Below are 14,877 nucleotides of genomic sequence, written 5' to 3'. Positions count from 1 at the left end.
AGTAGTCAGGAGGAGGAGTCGACCCCACCATTTATCCACAAATGGGAGAGGGACTTAGGCATCACATTTACCCCACAACAGATAGGGAAGATCCTGACCTTAGTACATAAAGCTTCCATAGCAAACCAATATCAAGAATCAGGATACAAGATAGTCTCACGCTGGTATAGAGTCTCATACCTTCTGAATAAAATGAATAGATCAATCCCAGATGTTTGTTGGAGGTGCAATTCAGATACGGGGACCATGGGACACATTTTCTGGGCATGCCCGGCCTTGAGGAACTTTTGGGTGGAGGTGACCGGGACGATAAAAACTCTCACAAATGTAGATATCGCCGACAACCCAGGAGCGTGCCTTCTACACTTGATCGAACAGCCTGTTCGAAAATACAAAAAAACCCTCACGATGCAACTCCTGAACGCCACCCGGGCCTGCATTCCCACACTGTGGAGGCAGCCTCAGCCCCCATCCAAGGTGCTGTGGTATTCCAAAGTCAATCATATTCTCCGGATGGAAGAATTGAACAGCGCCTAGAGGCGATTCAGTTCGCATTGTGCGCTATATAAGTATTTCATTCATTCATTCATTCATTGACCGCCACCCTTCACAACACTGAAGAGGCATTTAGTGTTACATGGAGGCCCTGGAGGTATTTTACTGGTACTCAAGACTACATTCGGGAGGTGAGCAGCGCCCCTGTCCCAGAAAACGACTGAACATCTAACGTTTACCTACGTAGGCCATGTCTGCCCTGGGTGGCATTCCCCCTCCCTTTTTGTCTTTATTTTTCTTTTTTTTCCCGCCGCCATCCCCCCCCCCCCTCTCCGTCTTTGCACTCTCTTCTCCCCCCGTCCTCCCTTTTGACTATGCCTTGTCTCCTTACTAGCCTTCGGGACCCAGAAGAACCCCAGGGTTCTGGACACGACCGGCTCATATTTTACTCTGGTTCACATAGGTCATGATAAGCTGGCTCGCTGTGGTCCCAGTTGTTCTCCATGATTACATTTATCCGAACGAAGCTGCACTAGTTATACTGTACTACGTGTCGGAGGTGGGGTTTCTCTCTTTTCTGCATGAAACTGTAGGACTCCCCTCTGAGAACCCAGAGTTATTTGGCTGCCTATTTTTTGTTACCATGTAATTGTGACCCTGGGTCATGCTGTATGGTTGACTGTTATATTCATGTTGTTCTACTTATACTTAATAAAAGAATAAAAAACTAAAAAAAAAATAAGTCAATGCCAACAACTTAAAAAAAAAGCCTATGGCATCGAGAAATCCCATCCAGGTACTAACCAGGTCCCAACCCTGCTTAGTCTCTGAGATCAAATGAGATTTGGCTCTTTCAGGGTGATGCAGCCATAGTAGATTTTTTCAGGCACGCTCAACCCTCTTGACAAATGCCAAGATGGTCACCTTGGGAAACAAACAAAAAAACAAGTCAACGCCAACAACATAAAAAGAAGCCTACAGCACCTAGTATTCCCAGGCGGTCTCCCATTGAGGTATTAACAAGGCGCGACCCTTTCTAGCCTCTGAGATCAGCGGAGATTGGGCGATTTCAGGGGGATGTGCCCATAGGCAATCTCTTTGGGCACTCTCATCCCTCTTGAAAAATGCCAAGATAGTCACCCTGGGAAACAAGCAAAAAAAAACAGGTCAACGCCAACAACATAAAAAGAAGAATACGGCACCTGGTATTCCAAGGCCGTCTCCCATTCAAGTACTAACTATGCCCAACCCTTCTTAGCCTCAGAGATCAGAAGAGATAGGGTGCTTTCAGGGTGATGCGGCTGTAAGCGATCTCTTTAGGCACTCTCAACCCTCTTGACAAATGCCAAGATGATCACTTTGGGAAACAAGCGAAAAAAACAGGTCAACACCAACAACATAAAAAGAAGCCTGCGGCATCTGGAAAACCCAGGCAGTCTCCCATCCAGGTACAAACCAGGCCCAAACCTGCTTAGCCTCTGAGACCAAACACGATTGGGCGCTTTCAGGGTGTTGTGCCCGTAGGCAATTTCTTTGTGCACTCTCAACCCTCTTGACACATGCCAAGATGGTCACCTTGGGAAACAAGGGAAAAAAAACAGGTCAACGCTGACAACATAATGAGAAGCCTACGGCACCTGGTATTCCCAGGCTGTCTCCCTTTCAGGTACTAACCAGGCCCATCGCTGCTTAGCCTCCGAGATCAGATGAGATTGGGCTCTTTCAGGGTGATTTGGCCGTAGGCACTCTCTTTGGGCATTTTGAAGCCTTATGACAAAGGCCAAGATGGTCACCTTGGGAAACAAGCTAAAAAAAACACGTCAAAGCTAACAACATAAAAAGAAGCCTACAGCATCCAGTATTCCCAGGCGATCTCCCAATCAAGACACTAACCAGACCAGATCCTTCTATGGCACCTGGTCTTCCCAGGCAGTCTCCCATCCAGGTACTAACCAGGCCTGACACTGCTTAGCCTCTGAAATCAGACGAGATCGGGTGCTTTCAGGATGATGTGGCCGTAAGTGTTCTCTTTAAGACACGCCCAACCCTCTTGACAAACGCCAAGATGGTCGCCTTGAGAAACAAGCGAAAAAAACAGGTCAAAGCCAACAACATAAAAAGAAGCCTATGGGCTTACAGCGGACCTTAAAATATGGGACCCACTAGCTCTGTCATGGTTCGGACGCTGTAATGTGTTGAAGATGAACGCGATGCCACGACTTCTGTATCTACTACAAGCCTTACCTATCAAAATACCCCAGACTTTCTTTCATGCGGTTCGCTCAATCTTTATCAAGTTCCTTTTGCGCGGCAAACATACGCGTATTGGTAGGGCAATGCTATTGCGACCGAAATTGCGGGGAGGTATTGGCTTCCCAGAACCCTGCTCTATATTACACAGCAACGCACATGACACGGGTGGTTGACTGGTGCCGGCATGGGGAACTGAAGCTATGGGTCAAGCTAGAGCAGGAGATGGCGCGGGTTCCACTGGCTGGTCTGCCTTGGGCGGGGAGGCCATTGGAGCCCTGTGTGACTACTCTTTTTTTTAACTTCTTTATTTTTATTAAATTTTTAACCATTTACATAACAACAACAGCAATGTACATAGCACTCTAAAATCAACATCTCTATCAAGGCTAAAGAAAAGGAAACAAGGAGGAGAGACAAAGAGAAGCAATGTACATCATTTAAATTATTGCACCTCAGCCCATTAAACCATCTCCCACCCTATCCCACCCCCCAATACACACTGCTCGCACCGGACGCTCCAACCAAGAAACACTTGACTGGTTGGGAGGGAAGAGGAGACAACAGGGTCACGAGAGAGGGCGGGGGGGGAGGGGGATCAGCAGGGAGGGGAAGCAGGAAATCCTGCAACCTCCCCCGCGCCCCCACCCGCACCACCCGGTGGATGGCCCCTCTCATTTAACCATGGGCTCCATAGCTCCCTAAATTTCCTTAAGTTACCCTGTTTTATATACACCACTCTCTCACACCAGATTGTAGAGTCCATAACACTGACCCATGATTCAAGTACCGGAGGGTTTCTAGCTTGCCAGTTCAGTGCTATCAGCCGCCTAGCCTGGTACAGGCACCTTAGTACAGCCGTTCTTACCAAGGAAGGGACTCTACCCTCCTCCAGGATCCCTAAGAGACAGGTCCTAGCTTCTGGCTCCAAGGTAACCTTAAAAGTCCTATTTATTCTCCGGACTATTTCTATCCAGTACCTGAACAACTTTGGGCATTTCCACACCATGTGGAGGAGATCCCCTGGAGCCTTACATCTAGGGCATTCATCTCTGGCTGACCTTCCTATCTTCCACATTTTATAGGGGGTATAGTACACTCTGTAGGTAAAAAACAAATGGGACACTCTCTGCGAGGGGGATAATGATACCTGCCGCCCACGTTCTAGTATCCTCCCCCATTGCTCCTGGGTTATCGGCCCTATATCTCTAGCCCATCCCTCCCTACTCCTATCTGGTCCCTCTCCCTTCAAGAGCTTATCCCTAAGTTTATTATATAGTTTAGAGATCATCCCTTTCTTTTGCGTATGCTCAACCAGGTCCCGGAGCAGGGGAGTTTCGACCCTCTCTATAGTCAACGACCCAAACTGAGCCCCAATCCCATGCCTAATTTGTAGATATTTATAGAACTCCTTATTCGAGATGCAAAAATCTCGTCTAAGATCTTCAAAAGATTTCATGTGGTTCCCTTCATATAATTGCATTAATCTATTGATTCCCTGCCTTTCCCACTCCCGGGGCCTGTCTATTATACTTAGCTCTGGTAGATTTCCGTTAGACCACAAAGGGGTATAGTCGGTCACCCCCGTATATCCCATGATTGACTTAAATACCTGCCACACTTTCCTCAGCAAACTGCTAGTAGGACACCTACAGGCAAATGAGTCAGCCTCCAAAGTCTCAACCAGCAGCTTATAGGGTGATCCCTCTATCATCGTGTTATTACTTGAACACTCTCTACCATAAACACCAGCCCCAACCAAATGCTGGAGTTGGGCTGCCAGAAAATATAGCCTTGGGTGTGGGATTGCCACTCCCCCCCTCTCAGCAGGGAGCTGCAATGTTTGCAAGCTGATCCGAGCATTACCCTTCTTCCAGATCAGCTCTCGAAATAAAGATTCCACTTTCTTGAACCACCTCTGGTTGATCCAAATGGTGAATTGTGCAAAATATATAATATTTGTGGGAGCCAGATCATTTTAATTAAATTGCAGCGTCCCGCTACCGAAAGGGGGAGGCAACACCAAATATTCGCTTTTTGTTTTAACTTTGCTAGTAATGGTACCAAATTCTCGCTGACATAGTGGTTTACATCTCCAGAGACTCAAACACCTAAATATTTTAACTTGGTTACCACCTCCAAACATGGAATACTAAGTAGCTGTTGGTCCCCTGGTCTAGCAAGCGGCAAAAGCGCTGATTTATTCCAATTTATTACCAGGCCTGACTGTTGTTCAAAGTCGCCCATCATCTGTATCACATTTTTTAAAGTAGGATTTATATCTCCAATAAAGAAAAGGATATCGTCTGCAAATAAAGCAATTTTTTCTTCCCCAGACCTACGTCGGAAGCCCTGGATATCCATACGCGATCTCGTCAGGACAGCCAAGGGTTCCATAGCCAAGACAAACAAGAGGGGAGACAGGGGACATCCCTGTCTAGTCCCCCTTTCCAGCTGGAATATTCTAGAAAGTGTCGTACCCATTTTCACTTTTGCCCTAGGTTCGCTATAGAGCAATTTAACCCATCTAATAAATAGTGGGCCAAAACCAAATCGCTCTAACACTCCCCATAGGTAGTCCCATTCCAAGCTATCGAAGGCTTTAATGGCATCCAGGGCTAATATGGTGCTAGGGCCCTCATTATCCTTTGGCGTTTGGATATTTAGAAAAACTCTTCTAATATTGTTACTAGTTGTTCTACCTGGGATAAACCCAGTTTGGTCTGGATGAATTAATTTATGGATATATTTATTTAAGCGGGTTGCCAGCACTTTTGCTAAAATTTTAACGTCGGAGCACAATAGAGAAATCGGGCGGTATGAGGAGACTTCCTGGTGGTCTTTCCCCTCCTTGAGAATCAAGGTGATATTAGCCTCCGACATTGAGGTAGGGAGCTTGCCCACGCCCAATGCCCATTTGAGTGTTTCCAAAAATTCCGGCAGGAGTACTTCTCCATAACGCTTATAAATCTCTATTGGTAGACCATCTGGTCCTGGGGCTTTATAGTTAGGCATTTCACTTACTGCGTTTTTTAACTCTTCAAGAGTAAGAGGCGCATCAAGGCTCGTTCTGTCTTGTTCTGTTAAGGCTGGAATTGTTGTTTGATGCAGAAAATCAATTACTATACTATCTCGGCCCCTTATAGCTGATTTATGTAGGTTTTCGTAGTAGTCAGCAAGTACATTCATAATCTCTCATGGACTAGAGACAAAATCCCCCTTCATGGTTTTTATTACCTGGATTGGACCAGGAGAATTATTTGACTGAATCAAAAGAGAGAGGGAATGTCCCACTCTCTCCCCTTCGCCAAAATAATGTTGGCGTTGAAATATTCTCCTGTTCTCTGCCCTTTTATAAGCATCATTTTATGCACCCACTGGCTATCTAGCCATTTCCTCTGTTTTTCGGGCATCGGGTCTTCAATATATGCTTTTTCTGCTTGGGCGACTCCTTTTACTATTTACCTATCCTGTTCCCGGGATTCCCTCTTAATTTTTGCCACTTGCTGGATTAATATCCCTCTGAGATATGCCTTTAACGAATCCCAAACCACTCCTGGTGTAGCTGAGCCTGCGTTAATTTGGAGGAATTCCCTAATCCTATCTATTAGCACACTTGGGGAACCAATCAGTTTCAGCCAACTAGGATTTATCCTCCATTCCCCCCGGACAACTCCATCTCCCACCCTTATAGATATCGTCAAGGGGGAATGGTCCGAGATCCCTCTTACCCCATATTCTATGTCCTGCACCAGCCCAGACGCCTCGCTATTCCCCAAGGTCATGTCTATTCTCGAGAGGGTATGGTGTGTACTTGAGAAGCAGGAGTACTGTCTTTCCTGTGGGTGTCGCATCCGCCATAAATCACTTAATCCTGTTTCCGTTAGGAACTGTTGCAAGCAGGCCCGGACTGGGACATAAAATAGGCCCGGGCATTCTAAGCTGAATAGCCCATTTAAAAAAAAAAATAATAATTACAAATAATGGCAACCGGTTTCTCTATGTATTTTAGTTAGATTAAGCCTGCTTCAGTCACTGTATCTTGTCAATCATTTGGAATTATGTAAATATATGATAATAAATGATAGACTGAATGCAATATATAAGGTGAAACATCTTTAATGAACGATTTAATACAATAACAAATAGCAAAATATATTACATTTTTTGGCATATATTTTTTTATATTCAAAATGACAGAACAAAATAACTGCACTAAGGATTCAGCAAGTTTCGTAGAAGTTCACTGGTTTCTGCTACTCTGTCAATGACATCATCAGAATCAAGGTTCATTAGTATATCCTTTTCAATTGCCATCAGCATCAAAGAGCTCAAATGCTCTTGAGATACAGAACTTCTTAGACGGGTTTTAATAAACTTCAATGTGGAGAAACTTCTTTCACAGGCGACTTGAGTAAACGATAATGTAAGCAAAAATTTGTAGGCTAAACCAATGACATTATAGGCGTCAGTTAACAAATTATAGCGCTGCAGAATCTTATAGCAGCAAATGGCACAGTTCTTACATGCCATGCAAGATTTGTTGATCAGTTCTGATTCTGTTAATTTGCTTTCCTGGTTTTCCATAGATACATCTTCTACAATGCTAAATTCTTCAAGAGGTGATGATTTCAGCCTGTCCCACTGCATTGCAAAATTTGCCAGTTGGGAACGCAAATTTTCTGATGTTGCTCCCTCATCAAATCTAAATAATCGTTTGCTGAGTTCTTCCATTGCTGGTGCCTGAAGTGCAGATTTTTTTATATCAGAAAAGCTGTTTGGCTCCAAGCAAGCTAAGTCGGCATAGAGGGTCCCAAAGGAGAGAAAGCGGCGATTCATGCTCTCTGTAACCGTATCCAAAATTACATTGTGTACACGTATTTCATAAGCTGAAACAGCATCAGAAACTTCTACATCGTCAACAGTCTCATCAGCCATTCGCTTTCTCTTTCTTATTCTTTTTATAGGCAAAGGCGATCTGTACTTCTAGGTGGTAACTTTCTTCTTCTTGAATCTTGTCATTTGCCCACTTAACAAACTTATCAGCAGTCATTTGTATGGAATCAAAATCTCGTGTGATTGTTTTAAGTTTTTCATAAGTTCCCTGTACCATTTGAATAGCTTTTGAGATATCCATCTGAGTTGTTTGCAGATATTTGGACAATGGTGTTGTCAATTCAAATATTCTCAGAAAAATTTGTGCTGTAAGAATGGTTTCATACTTGAGTAAGGATTCTGCATAAGATTTTGCTCTAACACGCACCTCAGGTTTCGATGAGACGCTGTCTTCGATTCTGTTCAAAATGTACAGTAGACTAACAAACAACGCAGAATCAGGATTTGAAAATTCCCCAAACACTTTTCTTAAAGCAGCATCTTTTGACCACCAACGCGTTTCCCCAATTACTGAAATTCTTCGATGGTGAGGGTCCTGGCTAACTTGTTCCCAGGTATTCATGCGCTGATAAGAATCACGGATAAAGACAGCAATGTCATTCAACAAACTGAACAGTGATGCACTTTCAACTATCACCTTTGTTGTATCTGCAAGTACTAAATTCAGAATGTGTGCATAGCACCAGATGTGAATTTGCCCTGGTGATTCAGTTGACAGCCAGGAAGAGAAACCATTGTACTGGCCTTGCATATTTGCTGCTCCATCCATTGAATTGCCAATGCAATTTGTAATATTAAGTTTGCATGATTTTAAGACTTCCATTAGCAACTTAAAAATGTTTTGCCCTGTTGAAGATTCACATTCAACAACTGCAAGAAGCTTTTCATTGATACAATCAGCCACATAGCGAACAATTATGAAGCATTGATCGTTTGAAGTGATATCTTGAGTTGTATCAATCTGAATTGAAAACATCCCGGCTTCCCTTACTTCTTTTGAGATATTTTCCTGGATAAGCATCCGAATAGCTTGTATTACTTTGTTCACAGTCGTTTTTGAGAGCAAGGTTATCAAAGATCCTCTTCCTTTTCCTCCAGAAGACTGCAGTTTCTTGCTGTTTTCAATACATTTGTTTACATGATCTTTCAGACAAATGTCATACTTGCTGACGAGAAGAATGAGCTCTAAAAAATTGCCATGGTCTTTCGTTATGTCCTCTAAATTATAGGCAGCCTCATCTTTATCTCCCCTATAACTCAAACCTTGCTTTCCTATAACTTTTATTACATCTACTACACTGTAGTACTTTGCTTATACAAAAGTAGATCATCAACTCCAGCACTGCTGGATTTCACAAAAAAGGCTTCAGCACACAAGTTGTGCATTACACTCTTCTCATGCTCTTCGATTCTTTGATGAACATGACGTTTATCTGTCATTCCTTCAATAAAAGAATTCGTTTCCTGTGACTTTGAAAAAGCCAGACAAACAGAGCAAAACATAGATTTTTTTTCATTGCAGTAGGTGAGCCATTTGCGACTTGTTCCATCTTTACGTTTTGTAGCCTTTTTTAACACTGGATCTGGAATATCCTGTCGTGGATGATATTTGAAAAAGACAGCAAGCTCATTTTTATTTGGACGAGCAAAATAATTAAATGATGTATCTATGTCTTCAGTTTGACACTCTGAAACATCCATAATAACTTGTTTACTTGGTAATTCAGTGTGCCCCAATTCTCTATTTTCTTCAGTGGATAATTCTGATGTTTCATCAACAGATTCCACTAATTTACCTTCTATTGTTTTTTGTTCTATGTTTGTTACCTCTCTACTGGGCCCTGCCATGAGATCACTGGAACTCTGTGCATGAAGACTGAACATATCCGAAATTTTAGCACATTTCTGAGCATCAAGTTCCAAAGACTTCTTGTGTTTCTCTCTGATTTTTTCTGCTCCTCCTTTTTGTTTTTTTGTAGACATCTAAGTAAAATATAAAATCATAATGAAAAAAAAAAAGTGTCACTAACTCTGGGCAGCCGGCAGAAAAGATAATTCTCACAAACTTACTGTGAGAGGACGACCAAGCCCCCTGCCAGCTTATTGGAGGGCAGCAGACCAGAACAGCACCAGAGAAGAAGAATAAAGACAGTATCTGGCAGCACCCATAGTGTATTCCAAGCACATTACATATCCTACCTGATACATCTTTCTTCCTCCTCCAAAGGGTTGCCTGTGCTAGCAGCCTACTGCCCCTCTCGGAATGCTGGCATCTCTATTGAGCGCCATGAGAGGTGACCCACTGCAGCAGAGCATTACTCAAGCAGAGTAAGTTCCTGCTCATGCCATAGTCCCTCCCTGGATGCCCACACCAGATACACTATAGAAGTATAAAACGGAACCTGGCTATGCACATCATAACAGATTCTGTGCACAACATAACAGATTCTGTTTTCTGTCTTCTACCACCGGCTTTTTATAGGCAACTACCACTATGCAGTGTTATCATGTTCTGTGGTGAGGTCGAAGGGAGAACCCATGCAACTTTGCTTTCCTCCTGATCTTATATATTTTTTTCAGAAACCCTAGATAATAAAATAGTGTGTGTTGCGATATTTGTGCAGCAGTTTTTCAAAACTTTTTGGAAAAAATTGACTTTAATTGTATATAATGCACAAAGACACAATAAAATTCCCAACTGTTTGGTGAATTATAAATGATGATGTTACGCTGAGTAAATCGATACCAAACATGTCACACTTTAAAATAGCGTCCACCCATGCAACAGGGCCAAATTACAGTACCTAAAAATCTCGATAGGCAACGCTTTTAAAGTCTTTACAAGTTACCTGTTTAGAGCTACACAGGAGGTCTGGTGCTAGAATGATTGCTCTATGTTTGCGACGATACCTTACATGTGCTCTGCTATCGGCATTTACATATGCATGCGGGACATGCATATGCATTTAAACATGAGCATGGGGGAACTTAAATTTATTTTTATTTTTTTGAATTTTTAAATTATTTGATTTTACATTTTTTCAACGCTGCACCTTTTAAACTTTTTTTGCTATTAGAAGGCATGAACAACATCCCTTGTAATAGCATGGGCCGTGACAGTTCCTGTTTATGGAGAGATCTGGGGTCTATTGGACACCAAATCTGTCCTCTGGCCTCCAATGGAGCCAATCAGTCTGATCGGTAATGGCCAAGTAACCAAAGAGCCAGAACAGGAAATTACTAAATGCTTGCTTCTTGTTTCTGATGCCACACGGTGAGAGGAACAACATCTGTTTCTCTCACTGTGTGCCTAGAGCTGGATGTCACCAGTTGCATCCTTACTGGGTTCCCCAATCACACAGGAGAGCCTGGTGAAGGCGGCGGTGGGAGGGGGCAGGGCTGTCTTTAATGTTGATTGGCCTTTGGGCAAACATTTTCTTGGGGCCCCCCAACCGCTCTTAGCCCTTGTACACATGGTCGGAGAATCCGACTCAATGTGTCCAATCGGACCGTTTGGTCAGATAATCCGACTGTGTGTGATCTCCAGCAGACTGTTTCTGTCGGAGTATCTGACGGACCAAGTGTTCCAACTTGTCGGTAACATTTTCCGACAACATGATCCGATCGGACTTTGTCCGATCATGTGTAGAGAATTCCGATCGGACAAAGTGCCACGCATGCTCAGATCAAATTCCTACACCAAAGCTATTGGCAACTAGCCTGAACGTAGTCCCGTCGTAACAAAATAATGTCATCACGTTCTGAACGATCGGATTTTCCGAAAACTTTGTCCGACCGTGTGTATGCAACAGTTTCGGAAAAAATCCGACGGATTTGGTTGTTGGAATGTCCGACCGTGTGTAGAAGGGCTAAGAAATTTAACATATAGCAGTAAGACTCAAAATCAGTTTGCTGCAGAAGATCAGGCAGCAATTGCAATTGGTTGCCAGAGGATGCAGCATATTATTACTGATCGCTGACTGGTTGTTAGAGGTTACAACACATAATTTCTGCTTCCTCATTCATTGCTAGAGGATACTGCACATCATTACTGCTCACTGAGAAATGTACGACAGGAGAGGACCAGAGATTGCGGATCTAATACAGGAGATGACCAGAGACTGCGGATCTAATACAGGAGATGACAAGAGACTGCGGATCTAATACAGGAGATGACCAGAGACTGCGGATCTAATACAAGAGATGACCAGAGACTGCGGATCTATTACAGGAGATGACCAGAGACTGCAAATCTAATACAAGAGATGACCAGAGACTGCGGATCTATTACAGGAGATGACCAGAGACTGCGGATCTAATACAGGAGATGACCAGAGACTACAGATCTAATACAAGAGATGACCAGAGATTGCGGATGTATTACAGGAGATGACCAGAGACTGCGGATCTAATACAGGAGATGACCAGAGACTGCGGATCTAATACAGGAGATGACCAGAGACTGCGGATTTAATACAGGAGATGACCAGAGACTGCGGATCTATTACAGGAGATGACCAGAGACTGCGGATCTAATACAGGAGATGACCAGAGACTGCGGATCTAATACAGGAGATGACCAGACACTGCAAATCTAATACAAGAGATGACCAGAGACTGCGGATCTAATACAGGAGATGACCAGAGACTGCGGATCTAATACAGGAGATGACCAGAGACTGCGGATCTAATACAGGAGATGACCAGAGACTGTGGATTTAATACAGGAGATGACTAGAGAATGCGGATCTAATACAGGAGATGACCAGAGACTGCGGATCTATTACAGGAGATGACCAGAGACTGCGGATCTAATACAGGAGATGACCAGAGACTGCGGATCTAATACAGGAGATGACCAGACACTGCAAATCTAATACAAGAGATGACCAGAGACTGCGGATCTAATACAGGAGATGACCAGAGACTGCGGATCTAATACAGGAGATGACCAGAGACTGTGGATTTAATACAGGAGATGACTAGAGACTGCGGATCTAATACAGGAGATGACCAGAGACTGCGGATCTAATACAAGAGATGACCAGAGACTGCGGATGTACAGTGGTGTGAAAAAGTGTTTGCCCCCTTCCTCATTGCCTGTTCCTTTGCATGTTTGTCACACTTAAGTGTTTCGGAACATCAAACCAATTTAAACAATAGTCAAGGACAACACAAGTAAACACAAAATGCAATTTGTAAATGAAGGTGTTTATTATTAAAGGTGAAAAAAAATCCAAACCATCATGGCCCTGTGTGAAAAAGTGATTGCCCCCGAAACCTAATAACTGGTTGGGCCACCCTTAGCAGCAACAACTGCAACCAAGCATTTGCGATAACGTGCAATGAGGCTTTTACAGCGTCCTGGAGGAATTTTGGCCCACTCATCTTTGCAGAATTGTCCTAATTCAGTTACATTAGAGGGTTTTTTGAGCATGAACGGCCTTTTTAAGGTCATACCACAACATCTCAATAGGATTCAGGTCAGGACTTTGGCTAGGCCACTCCAAAGTCTTCATTTTGTTTTTCTTCAGCCATTCGGTGGTGGACTTGCTGGTGTGTTTAGGATCATTGTCCTGCTGCAGAACCCAAGTTCGTTTCAGCTTGAGTACACGAACAGATGCTCGGACATTCTCCTTCAGGCTCTCTTTGTAGACAGCAGAATTCATAGTTCCTTTTATCATGGCAAGTCTTCCAGGTCCTGAAGCAGCAAAACAGCCCCAGACCATCACACTACCACCACCATATTTTACTGTTGGTATAATGTTCTTTTTATGAAATGCAGTGTTCCTTCTACGCCAGATATACTTGGACACACACCTTCCAAAGAGTTCCACTTTTGTCTCATCGGTCCACAGAATGTTGTCCCAAAAGTCTTGGGGATCATCAAGATGTGTTGTGGAGAAATTGAGACGAGCTTTGATGTTCTTTTTGCTCAGCAGTGGTTTTCTCCTTGGAACTCTGCCATGCAGGCCATTTTTGCCCAGTCTTTTCCTGATGGTGGAGGCATGAACGCTGACCTTAACTGAGGCAAGTGAGGCCTGCAGTTCCTTGGACGTTGTTGTGGGGTCTTTTGTGACCTCTTGGATGAGTCGTCGCTGCGCTCTTGGGGTAATTTTGGGCGGCCGGCCACTCCTGGGAAGGTTCACCACTGTTCCATGTCTTCGCCATTTGTGGATAATGGCTCTCACTGTGGTTCGCTGGATTCCCAAAGCTTTGGAAATGGCTTTATAACCCTTTCCAGACTGATAGATCTCAATTACTTTCTTTCTCAATTGTTCCTGAATTTCTTTGGGTCTCGGCATGATGTGTAGCTTTTAAGGATCTTCTGGTGGACCTTACTGTGTCAAGCAGCTCCTATTTAAGTGATGCCTTGATTGTGAACAGGTGTGGCAATAATCAGGCCTGGGTGTGGCTAGAGAAATTGAACTCAGGTGTGGACAACCACAGTTATAGTATGTTTTAACAAGGGGGGGCAATCACTTTTTCACACAGGGCCATGATGGTTTGGATTTTTTTTCACCTTTAATAATAAACACCTTCATTTACAAATTGCATTTTGTGTTTACTTGTGTTGTCCTTGACTATTGTTTAAATTGGTTTGATGTTCCGAAACACTTAAGTGTGACAAACATGCAAAGGAACAGGAAATGAGGAAGGGGGCAAACACTTTTTCACACCACTGTATTACAGGAGATGACCAGAGACTGCGGATGTATTACAGGAGATGACCAGAGACTGCGGATCTATTACAGGAGATGACCAGAGACTGCGGATCTAATACAGGAGATGACCAGAGACTGCGGATGACCAGAGACTGCGGATTTAATACAGGAGATGACCAGAGACTGCGGATCTAATACAGGAGATGACCAGAGACTGCGGATCTAATACAGGAGATGACCAGACACTGCAAATCTAATACAAGAGATGACCAGAGACTGCGGATCTATTACAGGAGATGAGCAGAGACTGCGGATCTAATACAGGAGATGACCAGAGACTGCGGATCTAATACAGGAGATGACCAGAGACTGCGGATCTAATACAGGAGATGACCAGAGACTGCGGATCTAATACAGGAGATGACCAGAGACTGCAAATCTAATACACGAAATGACCAGAGACTGCGGATTTAATACAGGAGATGACCAGAGACTGCGGATCTAATACAGGAGATGACCAGAGACTGCGGATTTAATACAGGAGATGACCAGAGACTGCGGATCTAATACA

At 43.6% G+C, this 14,877-nt stretch overlaps 2 pseudogenes; both read right to left on the bottom strand.

Annotated features, from left to right (window-relative positions):
* Positions 1-2,120: 2,120 nt before the first annotated feature.
* Positions 2,121-2,239, bottom strand: LOC143948250 (5S ribosomal RNA; annotated as a pseudogene).
* Positions 2,240-2,399: 160 nt separating this feature from the next.
* LOC143949820 (5S ribosomal RNA) lies at positions 2,400-2,518 on the bottom strand (annotated as a pseudogene).
* Positions 2,519-14,877: the final 12,359 nt, after the last annotated feature.

Source organism: Lithobates pipiens, unplaced genomic scaffold, assembly GCF_037356315.1.
Source record: "Lithobates pipiens isolate NorthernLeopardFrog02 unplaced genomic scaffold, aLitPip1_a1.2 Scaffold_30, whole genome shotgun sequence".
Taxonomy (NCBI): Eukaryota; Metazoa; Chordata; class Amphibia; order Anura; family Ranidae; genus Lithobates; species Lithobates pipiens.
This window is presented reverse-complemented; position numbering and strand designations above follow the sequence as displayed.